The 6,807-nt window shown below is 48.5% G+C and overlaps 1 pseudogene; it reads left to right on the top strand.

The window, feature by feature from the left end:
* Positions 1–4,883: 4,883 nt before the first annotated feature.
* LOC119314403 lies at positions 4,884–5,802 on the top strand (annotated as a pseudogene).
* The last annotated feature ends 1,005 nt before the right edge of the window (positions 5,803–6,807 follow it).

The raw sequence follows: 6,807 nt of genomic DNA, 5'->3' as shown, positions 1-6,807 counted from the left end.
TCACCTTTCTAGGTATTTGAGTTTCAGTCTTGCATTATTTCTAGAGGCCCAAAGATTCAGTTCACCTTTCTAGGTATTTCATTTTCAGGCTTGCATTATTTCTAGAGGCCCAAAGATTCAGTTCACCTTTCTAGGTATTTCAGTTTTAGGCTTGCATTATTTCTAGAGGCCCAAAGATTCAGTTCACCTTTCTAGGTATTTAAGTTTCAGGCTTGCATTATTTCTAGAGGCCCAAAGATTCAGTTCACCTTTCTAGGTATTTCAGTTTCAGGCTTGCATTATTTCTAGAGGCCCAAAGATTCAGTTCACCTTTCTAGGTATTTTAGTTACAGGCTTGCATTATTTATAGAGGCCCAAAATTAAGTTCCCAGTCGGCAGCAAGCGGCCCTGCTACCCATGCCGGTGTCGACCTCAACTCGCAAGGGCCGGCGGCGGAGGGGTTCCCGGGGCTTGGGCTCTACAGAGCCTTCCTCCAGAGCGACGACGGCGAGCTCCTCCCTCGGTGCGTGAGGGGCTCCGGGCTCCCTCCCTATCGTGAACAATTTCCGTGATGAGTTAGCTCATTCTTTGTTTCAGGAAGTGTTTTTTTATTTTGTGAAGCTTGATTGACGACTTGTATGTTTAAGTGGGATATCTCATTTGTATGGACAAAGTAAAAATTATCATGTTTTGCATGCTTGATTGTATAGATGGTTCGTTTATGTCAATTGTGAGCCGGAGGAGGCCACAGAAGAGCCGGTCACACCAAGAGGGTGCTTGGATCCAAGGGACTTATTTTAGTCTGACTAAAAATAGGGTCCAAAGTAGTCAAATGATTGAGATATAGCATTTATTGTCAATCTAACCCTGCCATCCATACACCTCTTTGGTTTAGAGTTAGTTCAGGGTTAGAATCTAACTCTAACCTCTAACTGAGTTAGAGTTCTCCTCGTCTTGGTTCATCGCCATCATACTTTCCCCATTTCTGTGTTTTCAGTATCCTGCGAATCAAAGAGGCCCTTTTTTGGGGAAAATCAAAGAGGCCCTTTTTTGGGGAAAATCAAAGAGGCCCTTAGACTGGTTTAGGTCCGGTCATTTTTTATAAACGTGTTACGTCCAAAATTTAATGAACGTGCTCCGGTTTCCACGAAAATAATCCGGTTTCATGTAGTAATTCATTGATTTATTTATTCTTCTGCGGGGGGTTCGTAATTCGTGAGGTCTGAAATGTAAAGTACCCCGGCATATGCTTCGAGTCGTGCATGCACTATGACCCAGATGCTCTATGTCCCACATGTCGGCGAATGGGAGCATGTGGAAATAGCCTAGGAATACATATAGGAGGATAAATGCGTGAAAAATATGTACTATGAAGCGTAGCCGCGGTTCGAAAAGTAGACCTAAAGTGATGATAGCTATAGGTCGCACGCACCCAACTAGTGGTACTAGACATACGACTAATTTTTCCCTCAAAAAAAAGAGGCACGAGTGCTCAGTACTCCTATTCTATAAACACGAGTCCCATCTGACAACAGCGTCCGTGCTACAGCTAGCCCTCCTCCCTCGTTTCTCTCTTCTACTCTCTAAGAGCATGGTTAATAATATAGCCAGCTGCTGGCTATATGATGTTGCCATGTCACATATAGTCAAGTTTATAGCCAACAAGTACAATAGCTAGATATAAATATGTACTCCCTCCGTCCGAAAATACTTGTCGTCAAAATGGACAAAAAGGAATGTATCTAGAACTAAAATACATCTAGATACATCCCCTTTTATTCATTTTGATGACAAGTATTTCTGGATGGAGGGAGTACTACTTTGTTGATACATGGCCCATTCCACTCTCTCACAAAGTACCTAGGAGCACGTGCTGCAGCCAGCTGTTAACTAGTAGCCCGCTTCTCTTCTCTTTCCTCTTCTCTCTCTTCCAAGTAAGCAAGAATATAATATTTAATGTCTTACAGCCCGCCTACATCACCTTATTGTACTTGCTCTAAACTCGGCCGACGCCCGGTGGGTGGGGTGGGTTTGCTCAACTGCGGCCCCACCTCACAGTGAAAACGTTACGACTGGAATAAAAAATGCCATATACTCCCTCCGTTCATAAATATAAGCCTTTTTAGATAATACTTCAAATGGAATACAACATACAGATGTATGAAGACATAGTTTAGAGTGTAGATTCACTCATTTTGCTCCGTATGTAGTAGTCACTTGCTGGAATCTTTAGAAAGACTTATATTTGGGAACGGAGGGAGTACTATACTAATAAAACATTAAGGCCACGAGGCGATGCAGTGCTGGTTACAGGAGGCAAGAAGAAGAGATGCATCCATCAACGACGTCCACCTCCTCGACTCAGGGCGCCGGCCCACCGAATGGTGCCTAAGTAGCAGCGGCTTTCGTGGCCAGGTCGACGTGCTTCTGAACAATGGCGTCCAAAGATTCCAGCCGTTGGAAGAAGGCCAACGTCTTTCTGTCCTCGTTTGCCTTGTAGTGGCCTATGTAGACGATTTCCTCGTAGACGTGGATGTGCAGGTCGACGGTTTCTTGCATGGCGAGGCGCTGCGCGGCGAGCGCGGCCTCGAGGTGCACATTATTCGTCGCGACCTCCGGCACCTGCAGGGCCACCAGGGCTTGAAAGAGTTCGTCACCATGTAGGCCGATGAGGGTGGAAGGCAATGAGGAGTCTGGGCGTGCGGGCTGGAGCAGTACGGCAAGGTCGTCCGTGCGCTTCTTGACGGCGGTGAACTTGCGGATGGAGTTGACCATCATGTCGTCCATGCGAGAGGCGAAGCTGGTGTCGGCGAGGGCTACGATGCCTGAAACACTGCACGGTGCGGGGCCGCAGGACGGCGCCTTGGATGATTTGGCACAGCCGACTGCCGCTCGCGTCCATCGCCTCCATAGGTGCTTGTGGCTTCTGGTCACTTGGTCTTGGATTGGAGTGAGCAGTGTTGCGCAGAGACTTGGGAGTAGATGGATTGGAGTGGTGGGGCGCCTTTATTATATGAGAGTCCAAACTCTATTGCATTCACATCGTGCTGGCTCTAGTCTGCTTCTCCAATTAATTCCCTCTGCATGTAATTGAGGATGCATCATTGATCGTTCAACGTCTCGGGAACCGCTACCCTCTTCCTCCTTGGCATTCAAGCACCTATGGACCCGTCGACGACGAGGTGCCTATGGTGACTTCGTAAATTTCAAGATGATAGTGCCATGCGTGTGTGCGTTTATAGGGGTGAGTGTATGCGCGTGTATATGAGCGCTTGCGTCTGTACTGTGTCAAAAAAAACGTAAATGCGTGTCAAAAAGAGACTAGTCAGTATACTCAATATTGTGCACCTCGGAGAGGAAAACGATAGAACTAGTACGTATTTATTTACGGTGCAGATTCACTCATTTTGCTCCATATGTACTCCGTCTCGGTGTATTCTAGTCACTTGTTGAAATCTCTAGAAGGGCAAATACTCCTTTCTGGTTTAGAGGGCTATACTAGCAAGTAGTTGTACGTACTAGTACAATGGTGGGCTCACATAGCAATTTTGTCTTATGCAAGAGCCTGGCTATATGCGTGCTCCAATGTTCGCAACTGCAACGTTCGGTTTGCGCTTGGCTCTTTGACTCTTCGAGAAGACGAAAATTGATGTTACTACTACTGCTTCTACAGTGTCGAATCCACTGATGCATGTCCGTCCACCGCGAGCGGGACGGATAGCTTGTTGTGCAAGTACTACTACTAAGCAAAAGCCTTTCCTCGTTTGCGAGCAACCGCGCGCATGGGCGAGGGAGGAGGCGTGTAGTAAAATCAAGCTTCTCCTCGTTCTACGAGTTGACGCGACACATCATAGCACTAGCCCCACATGCTTGCCTCTAAACTTGGCTGAAAGACCTGCAGTTTACAAGATATTTGCTGCAACCTCTAACATTTACCCACCACAAATGAAAATATATGTGGCCGTATGCATCGTTCTAATGCAGAGCCCGGGGAGTCCCCCCTTTTCGAAAAAAACAAATTAAAATATATATTCCTATCTTGACCAGATGAGCGTGCGAACTACAATCACCAGGGTGACAGGTAGGGCCAGAAGACTATTTTAATTAAAAAAACTTCCAGATGGCCACATAGCATGGAGCCGACCCCAACGATTTTAAGCTTACAGGCATGGTACACGCTATCTAGACTACTCTACACATGAAACTGTCACACGAGTGTACGGGATGCGCTTGGCTCTTCGCCTCTTCAGGAAGTCGAACAATGATGGTGTACTACTGCACTGGAGGAGTACTACAGTATGCTTCTGGCCATCTGGCACCGATTGAACTGCTGCATGTCCACCGCGTGCGGGAAGGAGAGCGTGTAGCGAAAGCTTCTCCTAGTCTTGCCAGCCACCACGCTCATGGGAGAGGATCCGGCTTGCCTGCTCCCTCTCCATGCTCCCATCCGTGCTCCCACCTCATCCTACGGCTGTCTTTTTTCATTTTTCCTTTCTAATCTAATCATCTCCCCCTGATTTTAAGGGGTGGGGTCGGGCCTTATTTTGTTCCAATCAAATCAAGCCACGTATGCGGGAGCACGGATGGGCGCACAAGCAGGGAGCAGGCAAGTCTCGTCCCATGGGCGAGGGAGGGACGCTCCTGTCTTTGCGTGTATGACAGGTGGGCCCAACAGGTGTGTGGCCAACCTGTCATATAGCCAAAGGCAGGTGCAGTTAAGTCCGCGAGGGAGAGGATAATCAAACTTCTCGTTGATGTACGAGTTGACGCGACACATCAAAGCACTGCACTCGATATATTTCAATAATTTGCATTTACCGATGCATTAATTACAACGCATGCATGCATGCCGTGACTCTTCTTTTGATAGTACTTTCATGTGTTGATTTAATGCACCTTGAAGGATGGTTGTGCACGAGGAGGGCGAGATCATGTAGACCGAACAGGAACAGGACCCGACGATGGAGCTCTCTAAGGTCTCGATGGACCTCACCGTTCTCCACTACCCCTTGTGCCTCCGCCCCTTGACGCCTCCAGTGTATGAGGTTCGAATACACCTCATTCGTTCGACTGATTGAGCAAGGTGCAGGTTTCTTGATTGATGTGTTGTTGGATTGATTTCTGCAGTGCAAGGGAGGGCACCTGTCCTGCGCGGACTGCCGCGTCGAGCGCCCCGGGAACCAGCGGCAGTGCCAGAAGTGCGAGCGCGGCGGTGGCTTCAATGTGCGGAACACGACGGTGGACTCCGTCCTTTCGTCGGTGAGGGTGGAGTGCCCGCACGAAGGCTGTGGGCTCTACGTCACTTACCACAAGCTCGCCGATCACCAGAGCGTGTGTCCGCTCGCGCCCTGCAAATGCCCTGTGCCCGTCTGCGGCTACGAAGGCCCGCCACCGGCGCTCTACCACCACATCAGCACCGTGCATCCCATGCCCGTGCACAGGATCCAGTACGGCAAGGTGCTCCAGCTGCAAGTGCCACTGTTGGAGCCACGGCTCTTGCTGTTCGCGGAGGAGGACTGCCACGCGTTTTTCTTGGTCGGCGGCGTGCTCGACATCAGTGTGCCTATTGCCGTGTCGGTCGTCTGCATCAGAGCGGGGGCGTCCCCACTGCTGCACTACTTGGCCAATCTATGGGCGAACGGCCCGCCGGGGGAGCCCAAAGGCACGACCGACGCCGTCAAGGTGGAAATGGAGGTGACAAGCAGCAAGGATCCCGGCGACGTTGACGTGCAGGAGCTGACCTTCTTGACAGTTCCGCCCAAGCTGTTGGCCGGGGCTAAGCTTGTGTCCCTCCACATTCAGATTGACAAGCTCACGTCCTAAATGTTTCGACAGTGCCTTCTGTTTATCTTAGTAATATGCTAATGTAGGGATTACCTTAGTCTACTTTAGCTTAAGAAATGGTGGGTTTTGGTGGCGCTGCAGCAATTACTTCGACATCAGATCAGTAATTTCCAACAGTCGAACGGATATTTTGTGTCTGTTGGATATAAAGTTCCTTTGGGTAAGAGTACTACTTGTCATCAAAATGGATAAAAGGAGATGTATGTAGACGTATTTTAGTTCTAGACACGTCCCTTTTTATCCATTTTTGATGACAAGCACTCCCTCCATTCCACAATAGACATGCCTTCCATTTGTCAAAATATAGATGTATCTAGACATGTTTTAGTATATAGGTACATCCATGATAGAGCCAATCGGATGGTTGATAACACTACAATTCGTAGCTACAGATGCGTGTGTGACTCCCAGATGCAGAGGTCGGGGGTCATCATCCTCCTTTTCGAGAAAAAACAGACGCGTGTGTGAGAGGACAAGTGCGTGCATGCACCTCTTCTCTTCCTGTATAACGTACTACTAAATTCAGAGTACAAGGTTTTGAGCTTGCGTCTTGTCACATTCCAAATTACTCCACACTATATTGAATTGCAAACATGTTCACATCAATCACAACCTAAACGGTTTCCCACTTAGGAGCGTATTAGTACCACACTAGTATATTGAATTCCAAACCTGTTCACACCGATCACAACCTAAACGGTTTCCCACTTAGGAGCATATTAGTACTTGGTTATAAATACTAGTATGCCAAGATGACTGCACATTCCTCCTCAACTCCTCATCCACAAAAACAAAAAGTCATTCAACATCCTTCCCTTGCGTCTGCCATGGCCAGCGTGAGTTCTGGGCCGAGAGATTGCTACCAGGGAGAGGCGAGCATGGAAGCAGAAGCACGAGAGATGTCCCGCCTCGCTGCGAGAGCAGCCGACATGTCCTGCCACGCGGAAGTAGCAGCACAGAGGTCCCGCCGCGCCGCTGAAGCAG

This window comes from Triticum dicoccoides, chromosome 1B (genome assembly GCF_002162155.2).
Source record: "Triticum dicoccoides isolate Atlit2015 ecotype Zavitan chromosome 1B, WEW_v2.0, whole genome shotgun sequence".
NCBI lineage: Eukaryota > Viridiplantae > Streptophyta > Magnoliopsida > Poales > Poaceae > Triticum > Triticum dicoccoides.
The sequence above is the reverse complement of the archived record's forward strand: the minus strand, read 5'-3'. Positions and strand labels throughout refer to the sequence as shown.